The following is a 21744-nucleotide window of genomic DNA, read 5'->3' as shown; positions in this document are numbered from 1 at the left end:
TTTTGGTCGTTAAGTGTTTTACTAATAACTAGTACATAGTTTATGGGATAATTGAGCTCAAAATTTTTATTTAGAGAAATAGTATTTAAAGATCCTCACGGAATTAAGTGTTGAATGGCTGAGTGCTCAACTAGTAAAACTATTTCCAGATGCAGATTTGTCTTATAATCGTTTGAAAGCTGATTGAAATGATTATTTTTACACAGCTGAAAATAAAACAAACATGGATTCAAATATTTTAAAATACCAGTAGAAATGAAGGCATATTAGGGCAGCTTCTCCTGTTTTCTCACTATAACATGAGCCATCCAAAAGAGGGAGCTAAAGTATTGTGCTAAGCAGCTCGGTTTTATGGCCGAGGTTTGGGAGCAGTTTCACACATGAATTGCGTTCAGTGTTTAGATGCTGCTTCAACTGGGTTTGATGTTGACTTATTAATGTTGATGTATTAATGGATAGTACTTAACCTACCATCCTAAAATTATATATTTCCCCCAAAGTAAAGTCTTTCTTTTCACTATCAGAAAATTATAAACAAATTAGAAAAGTTGGCAGGAACATAATTAAAATTCATTTTTAATGTTGAGGTTTATAAAGCATGAGGAGGAATAGTATAACCCTCAGGTATCTAGAAACACATGAATTTTTTTCCTTGTACTTATCTGTTTATTCATATATATGAATAAATAAATAAAAGTTGTTTTTAATGCACATAAATACCCTTAAAAGTAGACTATGATGCATATTTAAAACACAGAACAAGAATATATAGAATTTTATGTAACTATAGTAATATCCTTGGCAAAGAGATCCTGTATGCTAATTATATGTGGTTTATCCAACATTGCTCCTACCTATGATCTCCATAGAGTAGGGCAACATACCATTATAAATAAAAGTTCATAGCCCAGGAAAAACAGAATCTGTACTACCATACTGCAAAATGGTATTTTACAATGGAATTGATTTAATTAGTGAATAGATTAATTTCCTTCTTCTGAAAGAAAGAAACCTCTAATTCCGGAAGGAAATCACAAAGAAAGGAGATAATTTACCTATAAATAATTAATTTTCATGTAAATAGACTGTGAAAACAAAATGCTTGTCTATTTTTTGATACTTAAAAAAAAAAACAAGAAGTTAACTGATGACTCCATACTGACCCTCAGAGTCAAAGCATTCTATAATAGACACACTCTTATTTGACAATGTGAATGTTGCTTTCTTTGCATTACTATTATTATTATTATTGCTCAATATTTCGATGAAGCAATTGTCTGATTCCTTTCTGAAGGTATTTATGTTCCTTCGTTCTTTACAAGGTTTTTGTTTCTAATCCTTATCTTAAACATTGTTATTGTTATTAAATTTTAAGTCTTTTTAATTTTGTGAAGGCAAAAAAAATGGAAACCTAATTAACATATGTATATGTAAAAATAAAAATAAAAAAATGCTTAATGGACTATCAGACATTTGTATTGTTATGTTTCCTCCAGATATTACACTGAAACACAGGGTGCTGCTCTTTTGTGATCTGGGGGAGCTTATCATATATAGTCTGGTTTTCTTATTGCTCCCAGAACATTATAGATAAAACATGGCTAGGCATAGTAATTTCTTCTGGGTTTAATTGATGACTCTAGTACCTAAGTACCTAAGAAAGCCTTTTTTTTTTTTTAATTTTTCAGACATAAACCAATAAAACATAAAGTGTCCCACAAGTCACCATACATATGGAAAATGAGACATTGTAACTGAATGTATCTTTATTTAAAAAATATTCATGCAAAATTTTACAATATATTTAGATATATTGTCTACATGTTGGCCACCTTCTTCTACTCATGTTTGAAATCTTCCCTGTCACTCCTGGCAAACACATTCCAAGATATCCGTTGTTAGGTGAGTTTGGTAATTTTTTTCTTATGTATGACAACTTTGGGGGAATCCCTGAAATAACAAAGAGTAAAATTAAGAAGAGATGCCAATATATGGTCTCTCTAAGAAATGACTGACCCTGTATATCTTTTTGGAAACAATCTAGTCTTTTGCAATTTGAGGGGTTTTGTTAAGGTATTCGGGTGACATTCGCATTATGTATTCTTTGAATTAATTCAATATGTATCATTAAAATTGTCTTACTAATATATTATCATTTTTGCACAGAACTAATTGGTCATATTAATTAATGTATCCCTATCACGCAACCCTGTGATGTAATCTAAAAATAATTTGTGTATGCAATAGTGTAGAAATAGCACAATTTTATAGCAGTGGAAACATACATAATGAGTTCAATTAAATGAGTTGAGTATACTAATTGAATTAGCTATACCACAAAAAACGATTTACCTTTGTTTCAGGTGGGTGATAGTGGAATTTGTTACCAGATTATGACACATGTGGATATACTGACAGAATACTTGAAGCAGGGTGATACTGCTGATAGGTTAAATGCATACATTTCTAAATATGTATGACAATAATGAAGTTACAATTTATTTTCTTTGTATACAAAGAAATTCTCACATTAATGTAGAGAAGTTTAGGACATACAGACATGGATGGAACAGACTCAGCAGATCAAGTGCTATACTGGTGACCAGAACAGAAGAATCCACATTTCACAAATGGCCTTCCATGGGAGTTTGAGCATGAGATGTAGACTTTTGGACACTTTCAAGTATTTCATTTTCATTTCTTTTCCTATGAGAGCTTGTTAGAAAAATGTTTGAAAGTTTAATATAACCACTGTCAAGCGAAGATTCAAATCTCTTTGAAACTGAAAGAGCACTTACATGTCTTCTAGCCTCTCCGCCATTTTTGAAATACATAAATTGAGCCTCAGAGTGGTAAATGAGGAGAAGCCTCCTCTTTCTCATCTTTTTACTCCCATCCATTGCTCTCCCTGCTGCACTGTGATGTGCTGAAAACCCACCATGTACAATTTAGGAAACAATCAGCTAACTCCACGTTAGTTCTGGAGACAACACAAAATGTTGGCGTAAGTCATTTCTTTCTTCTCTACGGGGAGGTTCAGTCCGTTAATCCCATTCTTAGTAAGATTATGAAAACAGCTCAGCTCTACCACAGTGTTGAATTAAATGACAGCCCCCTTTACAAATTTTTTTTTTTTTACCTTTTGTTGTTCATCTTTATATAATGCCACATTTTACATGTAAGATTATTCATTTTACATGAATAATATATGATTTATTAAATATAAAGATTTCATCTATAAGGCATTCTTAATTACATGGTCTACTCCAGAAGACATGGATTATACTTCGGCTTTTCCTATTCCAAGATCACTTTAAGCAATTTCTCAGGATAGTGGTATCATTTCCTGTAAAGTCAGTCAATTAAATGAAAGGTCAGTTAGGTTTCTTCTTGCTGTAATAATCCCTGACTATATTGAATCACTCTTTACTTAATTTAAAAATCTTTCCCCCAACAGAGAAATCACCTTTAATAGGATTAACTTTTTTTATTTAAAAATAGCATGTGATATCATTAGAAACCCTTATAACCTGCCCTATTTTTATTAATGATGAAAATTTGATGAATATTTCCTAAGTGCCATTCTTTCATATATTAAAATATATATTAATATTTTATTCCTTAGGAGAGGCTTTTTGTGTTCTATGCCTGTTGAAAGTGATTGCTTACATAAGATCACTTATGTAATTTTTAACATACTTCCAATTTTTTCAATAGGTTTTCACTGCTACCCCCACACTGCATTTATGATTGATTATATAATATTTCTAAAACCTGCTGTTGATTTTTTATGAGAAAACATTTTATCTAATAAAATAAAATCCTATCATAGGTTCAGAGCATTTTACCCATTAATTATTCAGAGATATAATTATTTTTCATTTTCTACTTTCTTTTCTTTCTAAGCAAGAAAAACTCCCAAAACATGTATAGAAAATTATTACTACTTTTTCTGGAATAAAGTAGCAATATTTTCTGACAATAGTACTAAAAACTCATAGTTTGAATACGTTGTGAACATAATAAGACTTAGCAATATTAATATTTATTTTGTGCCTTCTCCAATAAGCATTTTGAGCCATGTATTACCATAATCATTGACGACAACCCTAAAATTTATAAATATCTACTTTTTTACATGAGAAAACTGAGATTTGAGAAGATAAAATAAATTAACTGAGACCATTCTGGAGACAAGAGATGGGGCTCATGTTTCTGACTCAGGTCCTGAGCACTTAATCATTGCAGTTAATATTTCATAAGCCATAGTTGTTTCCTTCTCTGTAACTCAAAGGAAGGGCTAACAGATTGGGGTTTGGAAGGGAGATGTAGAAAGTTAAAAGTTAGCATCAGATCAAAAGTGATAAATGCCATATCATTAGAAATATGACATATTGATCCGATTGATGATCAAGCAAAGCAGAATTTACTTAAAGACTAATTTGGCAAAACATAATTCATTCAAAACACCAACAATCTGTTTTCTTTTTGCAAATACATAGTGAATTTTTGTAATATAATACTAAAATTCAAATTGGGCATTATTTTTACTTTTATAACATTTTAGCTAAACTATATGCTCTGCTGTGTGAGATGAGAGGCATACTATCTACACGCTACTTGGGAGAATATTATTAATATCACTGGTTGTTTTGCGCAAGTGGTATAGACCTACTGATGTGCAGGGAGTGCTGTGCTGACAGGTATTTTTAAAGAAGTGTGTCTAATCAATCTATCATGAAGTCAAGGTCAATTTTTAGAAAATACACTGCATATAAGGGGATACAATAAAAAACAGCAGGGATCATCACCTAATTCAGATATGGTTAGGAAAACAGTTGTATTAGAAACTACACTTGTATAACAACCAAAGAACTGCCTCAGGCCCTGAAACAAAGAAACATGAGTGAAGGCAGAATGGGGACTGAAGACCCCACTCTTGGCAAGGGAAAACACCCCCAGAAAAAGAGGCAAATAAATACGTAGGCTAAGTGAGGTGCAACAAAGGAAAGCCAGCTAGTTTACCTTTAAACCATCTGCTGCTAAATTTTTTATCTGAGTAACTTTCCTGCTTTTCCTAGAAGCCTGGCCTATAGGGGATACAGCTTGCAATCATCCCTACCGGGGCTGTGAACACTCTGAAGGAATAATGGCCACAGAAGAAGCTGTGTGCAAGGCCTAGCCAGAAACATTAACTAGGCCGCCTCCTGCCTAGTCAACAGCCAAAGCAAATATCCTTTGTGGAGATTTGTGTTAAAGCTGTGGCAGAGACCAAGGGAACAGCTCGAGTCCCGAAACCTGGGTGAGAGGGCTTATACCCCTTATCACAGAGGAAGATGCCTCTGTGGTGGTGATGAGAGGAATATTCCTCTCTCCCACTGATTCTTCAGATGAGATCGACAGCAGTGGCATTTTACTCTGCAGTGAACTAACAGGTATTAACACCCCCGTCCCCTAGGAATCTGCGTCTGTGACCATAGACTTCCACACAAGTCTCAGGTTCCAGATTTCTCAAGACTGTTCAGACCCTTAAAGTCAATGATTATAGAAACAATAGAAGCTGAGAAGCTTCCTCAGAGAAACTGCACGCATCTTTGTTCCCTTCCTCAGTTTACTGTGTGGGCTAATGAGCAAATGGTCTTCAATATAAGCTGAGTGGAACTGGCACTCTGGGCCATGGTCAGAGCCCCATATATAGGCAGTGGTTCCCTGTGCCCCCACCTTTGGAAATTGTATTCTGTGTGTCTTGTCTCTTGTCTCTTTTTTTCTCATCATTTCTAACCTTACATTTCTTCAGTTGATGGCGGCCAGATCCACTGGTCTTAAAGGACCCCACCCCTGGGGTGAGACCCAGGCAAATGAATTATATTAATATGATTATTTTAGAATTTTTGACTGTAAATTTCAAAGCATGAGTCAACAAAAAGTGAAAAGAAGCCAGAGAAGTGCCAAAAAAATAAAGAAAATAGTCATGACATACTAGAAAAAGTGCAAACTCCAAGACAGAAGATGCTTGAAAGTAGAGAATAATTACTACAACATTAGGTTCCTTCTCTTAGAAACTACACTAGAAGTATGAAAAATATGTTCAAGATAAAAATCACACAGATAGGAATGAGTTAACAACATTTGGTGACAATTAAGAGAATCCAAGAACAATAGGGTTGTGGTTTCTAGTGCCTCCAAGAAGCACAGAACCTCTCTCACCATTCAGGCTAATGGAGGCTCAATTCTCTTGTGAGATTCTATTTTTTGGAGAGTTGTAAGATTGACTATCTTTCATTATTATACATAAATATATAGAAATAGGCAGAGATGTGTACAGGTATGTATGTTCTTATAATGTATCTCACTTCTGATCTTAGTTTGAGTGAGTGTTTTACTTGCAACCAAGAGAAACTAGAGAACTAAATTTTTGGACATTCATAGTTAATATTTTAATATTCCATAGTAGCCATTTGAAGTTTCTGCCACTAGATAAGTGGTAATATTTAATAACAATATAACTTTATATACATAAAAAGATAAAGATCATATCATATTGGACATCTTACTTAATGAAGTAAGAAAAACTACAACAAACCTACTAATATAGGTTTTTGTTGAAAAAAACACAGCTATGAGAAATGGGAAATGTCTGGTTTATACTTTTAATATATGTTTACAAGTATTGCAATAAGCGTAATTCAACACTGTGGGATTTATAAATTAAATTAATTACTATTAGAATTATAAAATTGACAAGTTTTACTAACATACCAGCTGGAACTTACTGATTCTTCTATCCAAGATAATGTGTGTCATAATATTTCACTCTCTTCATTTAGACGGAATTCAAACGTGACCTTCTTAAAGAAATATCCCTCAACATCTTCATTCAGTTTCACCCACCCCTTTATTCTCCACTGCACTACCTATTTGCATGCAGCATTTATCAAAACCTCTAAGTATTTTATTTATTATACTAATAATTCCTTTATAAAATATCTTCTTGAGATTAAAAACTTTGCATGATGCTTGCAGCACCTAGAAAAATTCTTGATGCATACTGAAGTTGAATAGATTTTTGGTGCTAATACATAATTATAGAACAAATTTGGTAAGTAATATAAATTAAAATATTTTATATATCTCATAAATATTAATTATATTTTGTAAATCTTAAGGATAAGCTATCAAATTATTAAAATTCACCACAAACATAATATTCAGTTTAATTTTAGTGAATGTTGTAAGTATGCAATAATTATTACCATTTTTTGTATGAAATTATATTTTTCAAAAGACAGTAAATCCTTACTCAAATAAACCATCTTTTTTATAAACTCTACTTATTTTAAGGTCAGGAATGTCACCTACTTAATAATTATTAATATAGGGCGGCGCCTGTGGCTCAAGGAGTAGGGCGCCGGTCCCATATGCCAGAGGTGGTGGGTTCAAACCCAGCCCCGGCCAAAAATCACACAAAAAAATAATAATAATAATTATTAATATAATTCAAGGAATAAAAGGGTGAAATCATAAAAATGATAAAAAAGAAAAATTAAATGCCAGGCATTAAAATGTGTGACAATATGAGATACTGTGAAATTTTATTAACATTGATTTAAAAGACTATCATAACTTGCTCACATCTCCAAGATGCATGAGTAATATACTCATTTAACTCCAGCTAATAAACTTTATAGTGTTCTATGTATGATATTAAATATTCTATATTAATTTAAAAGTTTATACCATCTTGAAACACAAATTGCTCAAAAGATAAAATATTCCCACTATATGCAATCCCAGCTTAAGGAACCATGTGGTATATGACTATTCTCATTAATAATGTTGAAACTGACTTCTGGGCTTACCTTATCTAACTTCGTAACAATCAAATTATTCATTAAATTAATCTTCAAAGGCCCTAAATACTTTACACCCAGATATAATGAAGCTGAACAATAAAATTCCTAATAATAACATTAGTTAATAGATATAATAGAAACCATTAATTGTATCTCGTCAGACTACCTTATAATATACAAGGTCAGACAACTAAGCTTATAAATGCATCCTAGAAAAAGTGCTACATACTTCATTTCTAAATATCACTACGGTCACCTTTGAGGTACTCGCCTGGGAAAGCTGTGCCCAACGAGCCCCTAGTTCATCCTTGAAGCAATTTTAGAATTCTTACACTGAAATGGCCATCAGAGCTTTCCTCATAAAAGATGGGACAATTAATTTCACTAACTCATCCTAGAAAAAGTGCTGCATAATTCATTTCTGAAAATCACTATGGTCACTCTCAAAGTATTGCCCGTGGTGACTCTAGTGATATTCAGCAATGAGGTATGAAGCACTTTTTTTAAGAAGAGTTTACAAACTTAATTTCTCCTACTTACTGCTAATAATTTACTTTCATACAGGATGTTCCTGGAGCCCCAAGGCATTAAGACTTACTCAAACTCATTCACTCATATATGTAATATATGACATATATTCATCTTGTTTAAATGCATAGGATGTCTAACTCCAGGACCCTCCCTACCCCATCACCTACCTAATCTTATTTCCTATCTAAAATTTTTGTTTATTGCATGTTCTATATGCAACTATCGGCTTCCACAAGTAAAGATAACCTCTGAACAAAACAGAACAAGCTAATGTAGGAGCTGGGAAGAGACTGTGGGTCTACTGATGTCATCAGCTTAGTTCACGTTTGCTCTTATCCTGACAAATCGTGCTGTAGAGCATAAATATTTTGATTTACAGACTGTTAAACACTTCATACATTTTTGGAGGGACATGAAACCTCTCTCTGAGTAACATGAAAGCTACAGATTTTGTTTTGGTAAACTCACATTAAATCATAAATACAATATTTGTATAAAAAGTTCACAATTGTTCAGGCCATTTAAAACCTATCCTTTAGACATTTTAAGGCCATGGTCCTCAAATGTTCTGTGGCCAAAGAATCTGATATTTCTTAGTAAAAATAAAGATTCCAGGCCCTGTTTCCTGAATTTAGTATATATCATAAAGTTTGACATACTATTTAATGTGATAGCTACTGTTATGATGTGGTAGTAGTAAGGAATGATATTTCAATAATAGGAAATAATATAAAAAGGGGCATGGAGTTGAGCAAAAATAAGCCTTTTCCGTAAAACATGGTTTCTATTTTGACTAGAGAAATTTTAAAAGTGAATTTGGAGATGATTAAATGCCTCCAGTATTTCTTCAACAAATACTATGTTCCAAGTACATTTCTAGGTAATAGGTTGTAGATGAAAATGAAACACTGTATTTTTAAGATGAAAATATACCAGAAAAAATAAAATATAGAAGAGAACAAATTATCAAAAACTTGAATTCAAGGCTGACGAGTATGGATTTATTTCTGGATATGATGGGATATTAATAGGGATAAGAGAGAGAAGATTATTTGGACAGATCCTTAAGATAGAAATTTATATTTTGTAAAATATATCTGTAGTTAAAGGAATTGTGGTTCAGTTGGACAATTTAAAGATCATTAAAATAAGGTAGAAATATTGAGTTTCTCCTAATTTTAGAAGAATGGTCCAAGGATTAAACAGAAAAAAAAGACCAGTGTAAGATATGAAAAAATATTATTTCTCAGAATTTGACAAGATCCTATTTTAAAAGAGATAATTACAAATCATAAAGACACTTTTTCATATATCTTTTAGAGTCAGTGAGTAGTAATAATAGCTCCCCCTAGAACTGGTTTGAGAAGCTGATTTTTAGAAAAAGTTATAGTTATACTCCTTGTTTTCTTTATTTCACGTTAAGTATCTTGATTTCAATGCTAGGAACAATATCAAATGAGCATTCACTTCACACAGTAACTAGAGAGGTAGGATGATCTATAAAAAATGTTACCCATGACACTGAAGCAGTGTGAGATTTCAGTTTTACTGAAGAGAAAACTAATACAGGTGGCTCCCGTAGCTCAGACAGCAGGGAGCCAGCCATATACACCTAGGGTGGCAGGTTCAAATCCAGCCCAGGCCTGCTAAGCAACAATAACAACTACAACCAAAAAAATAGCCGGGGGTTGTAGTGCGTGCCTATAGTCCAAGCTATTTGGGAGGCTGAGGCAAGAGAATCACTTAAGCCCGAGAGTTTGAGGTTGCTGTGAGCGTGATTCCACAGCACTCTACCCAGGATAACGGCCTGAGACTCTGTCTCAAAAAAAAAAAATAAATAAATAAATAAAATAAAGAGAGAGAGAGAGAGAACTAATACAGACTGGACACAATTAATTTTATTTGAATAAATTTAATGCCATTAGATAACGGTGGAATAAAGATTAGATCCAAGCTATATAGGCGAAATGAAAGAGAGAGAGAGAGAAATTTACAAGTAGATATTTTCTCACCATGGCAAGGGAGGAATCACTAATCAAAGTTGTTTGAAAACAGAGGTCTCCACGTGAAGGTAATTGCCCCAGAGAGCGGGTGGTGCAGCTTCACCACAGCATACGGTAAGTGTTAAGTAAGAAGTAAATTTAAAAAAAAAAGAACATGAAATAATCAACTAATGGATGGATGAATTATTACAAATAATCTAAAGATATGTTTCATGATTTTGAGTCTAAAAGGAAGGAAAATGGAGGGCCTCTACAGAATTCTGAATGGACTTCCCCACACACCTGCACACAGTTAGCACAGCACATGGCAGTGGTGGCATTATGGAAAGCGTTGCATCGCCTACTTCTGCAAGCTATAAGATGGGCTTGCCTTTCTAACACATGGTCATGGGACATGAGACTTTTTGTTGTTGCTGTTGTTGTTTTGTTTTTGAAAGAGTCTCTCTCTGAAACCAGGGATAGAACTCCATGATTACTCAGTCTAGCTGACAGCAACCTCAAAGTCCCGGGCTCAAGCAATCCTCCAGCCTCAGCCTCCTGAGTAGCAGAGACTCATGGTACCCACCACAACACCCAGCTAATATTTCTATTTTTAGTAGAGACAGGGTCTCACTCTTGCTCAGGCTGGTCTTCATCTCCTGAGCTCAAGAGATGCTCCTGCCATGGCCTCCTAGAGTGCTAGGATTACAGGCATGAGCTGCGAGACAAACTTCTTAATGTGAAAAGTTAGTTGCATCAGTTATTGGGCTCCTGAGGAGAAGCAGTCAATATAAAAACATTTTCCCAATTTCCATCTTCCCTCACCCAACCCCTCAATCATCAGTTTTTATTAACAATTCTCCAAAATTTCCATGCAGCTATACGATGTCCCTGCAGGCCTGCATTCCTGTACTTACAGACGTACACACAACTCTGTCACTAGAAGTCCTACTTGCTTTGTTTATCTTCCTTCATTAATTGTGAACTTGGCAATACTAAATTCCCTGTAAAGCCCACTGTAAGTCAGGAAGTAAAAATCAGGAGACAGGTGGAGCAGAAGAGAGGAGATTCTATTCATTTATTTTTTGTTTGTTTGCATTTTTTGGCTGGGGTCGGGTTTGAACCTGCCACCTCCAGTACATGGGGCCGGCGCCCTATTCCTTTGAGCCACAGGCATCTCCCTGAGAGGAGATTCTAAATCTCGTCATAAAATATATTGGCAAACTCTTAAGATGTGGGGTTAAGAGTTGGGTTAACTCCACATCTTAAGAGTTTCTCATCTTGGAAAAGCCACTTTCTACTACAATTAACTGTATTATCTCAGAAGGGAAGCTACGTTAACAAGGATAGGCACTTGTGGTTATAGTCTATCTCCCAGGGGGAGGAGGAGTGGGGTGGAGAAGAATGAACCAGGTTGAAGAAACAAAGCAGCAAAAGAAGCAGCAACGCGAAAACTGCCACAAAGGTCAGAAAACGCAAGTTCTCAAAAGCAAAGCGAGGAATAAGTCAGGACAGTACACTGCACAAAAAAGACCAACCTGCTGGGTACTTTCTATGAATCGCCATAGGTTTGAGTTCAGTTTGTTAGAAAGTAGCAAACAACCTACAACTTCAAAAAACTCTATTTTGGCCACCAAATGATTTAGAATAAAAGCATAAGAAAAAGGATACAAGAAGATACCTTACCTTACAGATTATATTCACAGGTAAATGCGTGGAATGCATCCAGCACAACATGCACGTAGCTTATTAAAAATAGTAACTCTGGGGGCACCCGTAGCTCAGTGGGTAGGGCACCAGCCACATACACCCAGGCTGGTGGGTTCGAACCTGGCCTGGGCCAGCTAAACAACGACGACAACTGAAACAACAAAAAAATAGCCAGGCGTTGTGATGGGCACCTGTAGTCCCAACTACTTGGGAGGCTGAGGCAAGAGAATCCCTTGAGCCCAAGAGTTTGAAATTGCTGTGAGCTGTTACGCCACAGCACTCTACTCAGGGCAACAGCTGGAGACTCTGTCTCAATAAATAAATAAATAAATAAAAATAAAAACAGTAACTCATCAGTTCGTCACATATTCATATGCAATGATATGCTTAGTATATGATTTGATATATCTTATTAATATATATGTCATTGACAACATTTTAATCACATGCTAAATTCTAAAAATACATTCTGCAACCCTAATTTCTATGCTTTCTTTCTATATTCTAAAATTCATTGAAAATCTGCTCTTTGCAAGTTGATTAGATTAATACTTTAAAATTTTTCTGGCGATGAAGCTAATTAAAGATCATTTTTCATACAAGTCTGTTTAAGTCAAAAATTGAGAAAGGAAAATAAATAAAACTTCAAGTAATTACATTGGAACAAATGATACACAACTGGAATTTTAATGATGTTATGTATCACTGATAGTTTATAAAATATCTCTCGTGTTGAAAGCCACTGTGTTGTACGAACATGTATAGAATATTATAATGATCAAATAATTTCTTTTCAAAATGTCCAATAAAATTCATCTTTCATAATTTAAAGTAGTTCGGGATACATTTCTCCAAAACTATAAACTGGATAGAATTTGTAATCTGGGATAAAATTTCCTCGCATTCTTTTCACACAGGTTGGTAAGCTAAATATTCTTATATTTTAAAGAGCACAATGTAGTCATTGAAATATGATGTAAAACCTAGGTAAGTGGCATTTTACTATGAAATCATATTTCATTACTCCCTGAATATGTTTAAAGATCAATTAAAATGAGAGTCTTCAATAAATGCAATTTACTCTTAGGTATGACAGTAAAGACTCCTCATGTCCATGGTGATCCCAGAGTCAATGCTTTACCTGTAAACCAACAAACTTGTATGCAGCAAGTTTGGGCAGAAGTGGAAGGTGCACACGGATCATTATTGAGTGTGAACTGTTGTGTGACTCCTCTCCTAAGTCCGCCGTGGGTCCTCACTGCTCTCCTCTTCCCTCATTTTTCCGTTCGGTGTCTGCTATAAGTTTCAATATTCATTTCTTAGCTGTAAATACTTATAAACTAAGAGTACCTTCTGGATATTTGCTTATTTCAAGCTTTATCCGAACAATTTCCTCTGAATTTTCTAAAATCATAAGATTTCCAAAGTTTGTTTAGCTACTGAAAAACAAGTTTAACACAGTCAACAATCCAAACTTATGAGCTCAAAACACATCACACACATTCCATATTCATCCATCTAAACAGAGATAAATGTATAGATGTAGAGAGATACTATTGATAAAAACTCTCCATTGTCATGTATTCAACAAACACTTTTTCTAAAGGTCAGTTTACTGTTAATATTAACTCTTTATATTTTAATAAAACAACCCATTTTAAACTGGTCAAAGATAATTTTCTTTATCACAGATGAATATAATATTCTTCATTATTATCAAGATTCTGATTTCTAAACAAAACAAAAAAGGATGAAAATGATTTGTATAACATAAGCATACTCATTATTATGATGGTATGTTTATTATTTAGTCCTTGGAAACTATGTGTTGTGAGAAATATATATTTAAATTTTATTTAACGCTCTTATGTTCAAAAAAGAGCTGAACTGAAGCCATATTTCAACTGTCACATCATCTAAACTGGCAAGATTTAGGAAAGGCAAAACTATTCTCTCTCTTCAAATACTTAATCCTATTTCAAAACCTTGTCTATATGTGAATAGTTGTTTTTATCACCGATTGATAAGTTATAACATTATTCTTGAAGAATTAGAAATAATGCAAATATTTATTCTTCACTGTTTATCAAGTACTGTATATATCTTATTAGCTAAAAGGCAATCCTATATAATCTTAGAATCATAATTTTAATGTAACGCACATTTGCAATCAAGAAAATTGTTTACTTACCTAGTAATACAATATATATTAAGTGCTTATTGACCCTCCCCTAGGGAAAGTAGCAAAATAAATAATTTACAATTCCATGATGTAGTTAATGTGTTTTGTATTAAATACAACACGTGAAATTATAAAGATTTTATTTTCTAGTGAGAATTATCTTTTTTTAATCTAAACATGGTTGAGGTAGCTTTTTGAATCCTGCTTGATATATTTCCCCACCATAAGAATAAAGAGATTATATTTTTAAGAAGTGTCCAATAGTTATGAACATTGAATTGAAAACAATTGTTTCTATGTACATTTGAAACAATGAATGTTTAATTATTCTTAATACAAAATGATCCAAATCAAACATAGCACAAGGAGTATAAATGACTTTAACTGGTTTCTAAAATAAAGTAGTTCTAATGCTATTTTATCATATATCATCTATAATGGCAACAAGACTATTTTCAGTGTCCTTTGTAAGTGTTATACCTCTGTAATAATTAAAGATTATAATGAATTTACACATTGAAATAATTGTGCTATTCTTTTCTATTTTTCCGTATGTATTTTTGGAATACACACACCTACAGATGTAGCTACAGATACACAGAAATATAAATTGAGATACACAAAAATATGCAAATGTAAAGATGATATAAAGATACAGACAGAGAGATGTTCCTCTGTAATTTGAACTGTTAAGTTTTCTCAGATGTTTCATCTGTTGCTCAGTTGTCATTGAATTAAAAGAGAAGATATTTGAATTTCCCATGTATTCTTTATGGTGTAAAGTATTTATGACAAAAGGATGTGTATACTTTACAAAATGTTTAGGCATTTACATATAAAATTAGTATCATAAACTGCTTTGGTAGAAAAAAATAAATAATAAAGTATTTGCTTGATTGGGGGAAAATTCCCTTAGAGAACATTTAGGATGGGTATCCAAGTTTTATAAAAGCACTGTATTTTATGTTATATATTTTTTATTATGTCTTTTGACCAGGGAGTGAAGTATTAGTATCCATTTGTTTAGACTACACGTCATTATACCCAGTGTTTACGCCGGCATCCTGTAAATATTGTTTCTTGTTTTGTGAATTTCCTAAGTGCCTGTTTCACTAAATATGAGGGAAAAGCCCATTATGCATTGGGTATTCTATTAAGAATACACAAACTGTGGCAAACATTGTATATCCAATATAAATTAAGTCATATATGTCTGTTTCTTTCAACGTATTTGTGAACATATTAAAACATATGCTCTAAATTTAATTAATAACTATTAGTTACTGATATTCTTATTGTAAGCTGAATTAGTGTTTAGAGTAAAAAAATAAAATGAAGTCATCCATACTCTTCAGAACTACAGCAGCAATCTCAAAATCTGGTCTGAGGGCCAGGCTTTCAGGCCATATTTATGTAACATTCATGTGCTGTGGTGTTTTGCTGATTTCATAGATAGACCAAGAATTATCTTGTGCATTTTGAGAAATAGAAGATATAAGAACACTTATTCCTCCTGCAGTTGATTTATAATTCGCTAAATTAATGGAATAAAAAAGATAAAAACTTTGAATATCACTTTAAGAAAATATTCAGCTCTCTTCCTTTTCCCCACCTCTTGCTAAAAACTAATAAAATAAATATATAAAGTGGCACACATACATTTAAACTAGCAACAACACCACCTCATGATGTTTCCATTTTCCCTTCACTGCGCATAATATCCATTACCATGACTTTAATGTCTGGGCAGGTGTTTCTTGGTAGTGCTAATGTAGAATCCTTTGGTTGGGCTCCAGAGACTCTGCTTTCATTCAGGCACTTTGCATTTGTAATGTGGCTATAAGACCGTGACTTACTAGAGCAACATTTAGGGCATCTTAGGTGTGCTTTGGAAATGTATAAAAGTGCTATAAAGATACCCTCCTCACTGTGCATGCCTTACAATATTTTAATAATGAGGATAATGGTGGTTCCACACAGGAAATTGAATCCTAACAGGAAAAACTTTTTCAGAATATTTAAAACAGTCCACAACTCATTGTTTTCAACTTGATCGATATCTATCTACCTAGCCCTCTGTACTCCTGTTCTGATTTTCATGACTTAATATGATATATTTTGGTGTAATATAATTTTAATATATCACTTGATAGTCTGGTGTATGTAAACTAACATTCTAAGCTTTATCTCTCTCCTGTGTAAAATCAGAGTTGCAAGTAGTTAAAACTCCTTTTCTAAAGTTCTATGATTTAATGTAAACACCTAAAGAAGATAATGAAATACATGTTGAGAAAGTTATTTGGGATAAGTTTGAAGACAATTCAGACACTTTCAGACAATTCAGGTCTGAAAACAAATATGTAAGAAACAAAGAAATTCCTTTATGGTAAAGCATATCTTTTGTTCTACAATAAAAATGATCATATCAATAAATTTAGCATCGGGTAAAACTGAGCAAAGCTTATTTTAAACCTATGTCCTTTTGGTCCCATTCATTATGCTTTCTTCTTCCTTAAGAAAACTTAAGTTAAAGTAGATCATTTACGAAGAAAAATACTCAAGGAACTAAATAGAGTTTTTATTAGAAAATAACTCACTATGAGCCAAAATTACTCTACAATTAATAATGCTATCGATTGTGTGTGTGTGTGTGTGTGCATGCATCTGAAATGAGAAGTATTACTTTGGATATTTTTTCTATCACAAAATTTTCACATGTAATCTTATTTCTCCATTATATTTAAATGTGTTTTTAGTTAACAAAATAGGTCTTAAAGTATATAGCAAACTAGGGATAAGTTACATCGAGGCATCTTTATTAATGCTAAATAATGATCCATCTAGTTTGTTCACTTTCATAGAGAGTAAGTTACAACCAATGTTTATTCATGGCTCGTCTCATGTATTCTTTAAATTAACTTTTACCTTAATTTATACGTTCTTATATATAATATAATATGCATTACTTACATATTTTATGTTATAGATTTTAAAGCATTCTCTAAAGCATTCTTATGCACCCATACCCTATAGAAGTATTGTAGAAAGGACTATCTGCATTAGATCAAGGTTGACGCCTAAAGAGAGATAAGCCAGTAGAAAAATAAATCTCTAATTATTATATTCATAAAATCCCATTGGTGAATGTGCCATGGCAGGGGCACTGCACTGGCTAAGCTTTGCGTGCAGAGGGAGTACAGGAAAATATCAAATGAAACCTCTTCATGCAAGGTGACATTCAGAAGAGCTTCTGAACCAACATAAATTTATCATCCTAGCAACACAAGATTTAAGAAAGTAATTTGAAAATCAACTATGACATTGTGATCTTAATACACACAGTGGCACAAGACATTTTTATGTCAATTATGCAATGAATGTAATCATGGTGGCATAACTATGTAAACCATATCAAATATTTTTAGAGCTCTCATATAGTGCAGTGACAAAATAACAGTTTTCAGTCCTAGAAAATAATGTTATCTTATGTAGCTATTTCTTTATTACTACTACCAAATACGTTTGACTTAAACTTAGTGAATTACTCTAAAACTAATGCTACTGTCTGCTTTCTCTAAAACATGCTTATATTCATTATTGCCAGAAATAGATCTGCTCAGAACATGTGCTTGTCTGACATTTTCTGTAATTTTCAAAACACATAAATAGAGAGATCATCATATTTCCACGTGTCAGTATATTATCTATTAAGTACAGGTAATTATTTACTTATTCTTCATTCGGAAAAACTTTAGTGGAATCCCTAATATGTTTTATGACAAGATTACAAATGCATATTACTTGTGTCCTGCCCAAGTTATTTGATGCCATATGCTAAAATAGCATGTTATTTCGTTTTCTTTATCTTTGCAAAGATCTACCATTCAAACCTGAATTAACCGGTTACACAGTTACAGAAAGGCATTCCATCCTTGCCATACTTGACATAGCATTGTTTAGGCAATGAACTAGTGCCTGAATCTGACAACAGGCTTAATCCTCTACTAAATGAAGGAGATTTCTACAAAGTTAAGAGCATTTTAATGATCAATTTCGTTCTTAATCAGCTGTGGCTGGAGATGGGTAACTCTTCTAATTTCATAGATAAAGCAAAAGGAGCCAAATGAAGATTCTCTCCTGTCGTGCAAAAGTTATAATGTCACAAAATCAATCATTCCCCAAGCTATATAGATTTCAGAAACCTTATGGAAAAAATATTTACTAGTAATCTCAGTTATCTTCAGCATAAACATCAAATGATATAACACATGTCCAGAAATAGCAAACACCAGTTTCTCCTTGAATATATAGTTCATTATATCGTCATCAAAAAGTTGATGATGCAAAGAAATGTAAACTTATCCCCTACAGTGGATAACTTTCCTGTTATTGCACCTTTGTTTTTTCAAACAGAGTCTGAGCATTTCACCCTGCTAACAGGATCTACCTGGAAATACTATAGAATTTTTGTGATCGTTATAGTTAAAATTTAAGCTTTTTTTGAGACCGTTGTGCTTGCAAAAATTTGATTGATGTGCATGGCTATATTGAGCATGAAATCAAAACAAAACAAAACAATGCTCTATCAAAGCAATGCATTGTACATATCACTGCAAAGAAAAATATGCCAATATTTGCTTCGTAACACTCTCTCTTTCCTGTGGTTTTCTTCACAACCTTAAGATTAAGTGTATTTAGATAACATTTGCCTACGATACTAGAAAGCAGTTTATAGCCAACAGACATACACGTTCTGAGTGCTGACCAGAGTGAGAACCACAGGCATGGAAAGGAATCTCCCCTCCCAGGTAAAGTGGTCACTTTAACCCACATCCAATTCCCTTCAATAAGTAAGTGTGTTATTTTTACTATTCATATTTGTTTTCTTTTCAATATTGACAATAAAGAAAACACTTTTTATTAAATTATGCATAAAGGTATCTTCATTTTTAACAGTTCTGACTCCAATTATTTACAAAAAGTTATGAAAAAAAAACAGAGTCAATTTCCAATTAATACAATAATAGTATGGCTGAATACACTAACATACAAGTAATTCATGAAGTTTTTTATTTTTATGACAATATTACATACTGGACTTCGAGGACTATAAAAAGAACTTGGCTAGGTATCAGGTTTTTGAAAAGTAAAATTAAGAAACAAATGTTGCAAGTTTTGTCACTGAGTATTTAAATATTTTATTCCAATACTGCAAAATGTACTCCTGCATGCTTCCAAATGTTGAGAGAGAGAGTGAGCAAGATATGGCAACTAGGAGAAAAGCAATATTTGTACAACTTCATTATAAGAAAGCAAAAATGGAACAGCTCATATTGTCAAGCAAAGTAAACAACACTTACCTTGCTTAGCAATGGAACTGAGCTTAGCTCTGCTCAGCACTGACAATCCCCTCGCTGCTTCTGTCTCGGTCCTTCTCTTTTCTTTTTATAGTATCTTCACAGCTGAATCTTTATGCATCTCAGTGTAGCTCTCTCTTCCAGCATCACTTTTAACTCAGACAGGCAGGAAGCTGAAGCCCAAGGATCTCTCTATCTGATTGGTTTCCATTCAGCGTTTCTGATAAATAAGAGACGTCCCTCAAATAGGAAGATACTGCCGCTGATGGCGCTGCAGGGCTCCCGGGTTGGGGTGGAGGGAGTGAAGACCTCTTTGGGCACAGTGATTTGCAAGCAAATGAAATGGGAAGACAGACAGGAGGGCTTTGTCAAAGACCCCTCATAAGAGAAAACAACCCCGTGCTTTTAGCCTCTGTTAATCAGCTCTGTTTAATCTGTTTGCAATGGGGAGAAAAAGGTCACAGCATGTCTGAAACCAGTAAATCATCTGTAGAAAATTTGTATCACATGGAGAGTGCTGCTGCTGAAAAGGAATTTGGTGGATAGCCCCTGCAGAATTCACTATTACCTATTTCAATTCCGTGTCCAAATGCCAAGTGCAAGAAAAGGGAGAGGAAGCATCCAGATTGGATCGGCCATTGATAATGGTGAATTTTTACCTGTATCTCTGTAAATTTATAATCTAAAATAATCCTTGAAAAACACCACATTTTAGAGCACTTAATAAGCAATATCTTGACATGTTCCTTTTCAGCAAAGAGAATAGCTTGAAGTATAACTTCAAATTTCTAGAACTCTTTGCTTTTTACTTAATAATGCAATTGAGGAATTTTCACCTTCCCTGGAAATATCCAAAAATAACCCCCAAATAATAGTGGCCACATCACAAAAACTAAACCAGCCACCTGTTAGAATCCTTGTATACTGAACAACTTTTAGATAGGGTAAACCAAAGCAGAATCAAAGCCAACGTCAAAGCGAAGTCTCTTCAGTACTTCTGGAAATGGCACAATAAGGAAGGTATTGATTAGCAGATAAAGCCTTCCGAAAAGAAGTCCTAGTAATAGTTGTATGAAATGCACGGTGGGAACATGGCTCATTTTATAACGGCTCGTTAAGTCACAGCAAGTAAATAGCTTAAGTGCCCCAAAATATCAATATCCTATTTGATGCTTCAAAGAAAAACTGACAATAGAAAAAAATATGCCACTTATTTTTTTTCTTTCCATTGGTGAAGTTATCCATGAAGGGTAGATAATAAAGGCTCCTATCTGAGGCTTGGGCATTACAGTAATTCATTTCTGAAAAGAGAAAACACATGCTTAGAAAACAGGACTTTACATATCCCCAAATAAAATGTGCTAGCTCTAAAGGGTGATGATTGAACATGAGGCGAATGGTTTTAATCCTTATAGGTGTGAAATGTAGGAAGTGGACAAAGGGGGTGAACTTTATTTTGTTCACCTTTTAAATAAGGAAAGAGAAGGAAGAAATAAAGCTCCATGAATATTTCCAGGGCTAGATAGAGTCCAGTGGTTAAGACAGCTTAGTGAATTCCTCATGGAGGCTAAGAGTGTTTTCTTGAGGCAAAGACACTTAATTTAAAATTCACAGGTGCCTTTGGACCTATTTCTTCTGGGTCTACTTGTTCCTTTAAATAAAACTACATACTATAGAAGCCTCTTTATTAATAGAGATAAAGCAATGCTGCAAAGTAGAAAAAAGGAACCAAACAAATATTTTATCATAGTTTAAGGTAAATATTCATGAATAAAAGCTTTAAATCCCTAATGTTGCATACATTTTATTTCCCACTGAAACCCAACTGTAGAGAAAGGCTGTTTTGTGTGAAATCCACAATCCATCAGAGCTTTCCGCAAGCTGATTTGAAGTTATTTTTACTACTTCTGGAAAAGGAAGAAAAAGTGTTGCCATACGAAAAATAGCTACTATCTCAGGAGTCTTTCGTCTTTCTCTTGTTTGGTTTGGTACCAGCATTTGAAAAGAGAGGACTTAAACATTGGAATTATTGAAAAATTTGTTATACATGTATCGTGTTTAGCTATGTAAGTTTTCAAACATAGTGCCATTCTAAGTAGCCAGTTTGTACAAAAATATTAATCATCATC

General features: G+C 33.6%; 1 protein-coding gene across 4 annotated transcripts in view; it reads right to left on the bottom strand.

Moving 5' to 3' along the window:
• The window catches only part of CDH9 (cadherin 9), a 168481-nt gene extending 148739 nt beyond the window's left edge, over positions 1-19742 (bottom strand). For 2 of the 4 annotated variants that reach the window (XM_053596494.1, XM_053596488.1), the window contains exon 1: positions 19619-19731. The gene's annotated coding sequence lies outside the window, so the exon portion shown is untranslated. Of the gene's footprint in view, positions 1-19614 lie in introns of all 4 variants that reach the window. The other 2 variants (XM_053596483.1, XM_053596480.1) reach the window with 2 other exon arrangements.
• Positions 19743-21744: the final 2002 nt, after the last annotated feature.

Source organism: Nycticebus coucang, chromosome 1 (genome assembly GCF_027406575.1).
Source record: "Nycticebus coucang isolate mNycCou1 chromosome 1, mNycCou1.pri, whole genome shotgun sequence".
In the NCBI taxonomy this organism is placed as follows: Eukaryota; Metazoa; Chordata; class Mammalia; order Primates; family Lorisidae; genus Nycticebus; species Nycticebus coucang.
The sequence above is the reverse complement of the archived record's forward strand: the minus strand, read 5'-3'. Positions and strand labels throughout refer to the sequence as shown.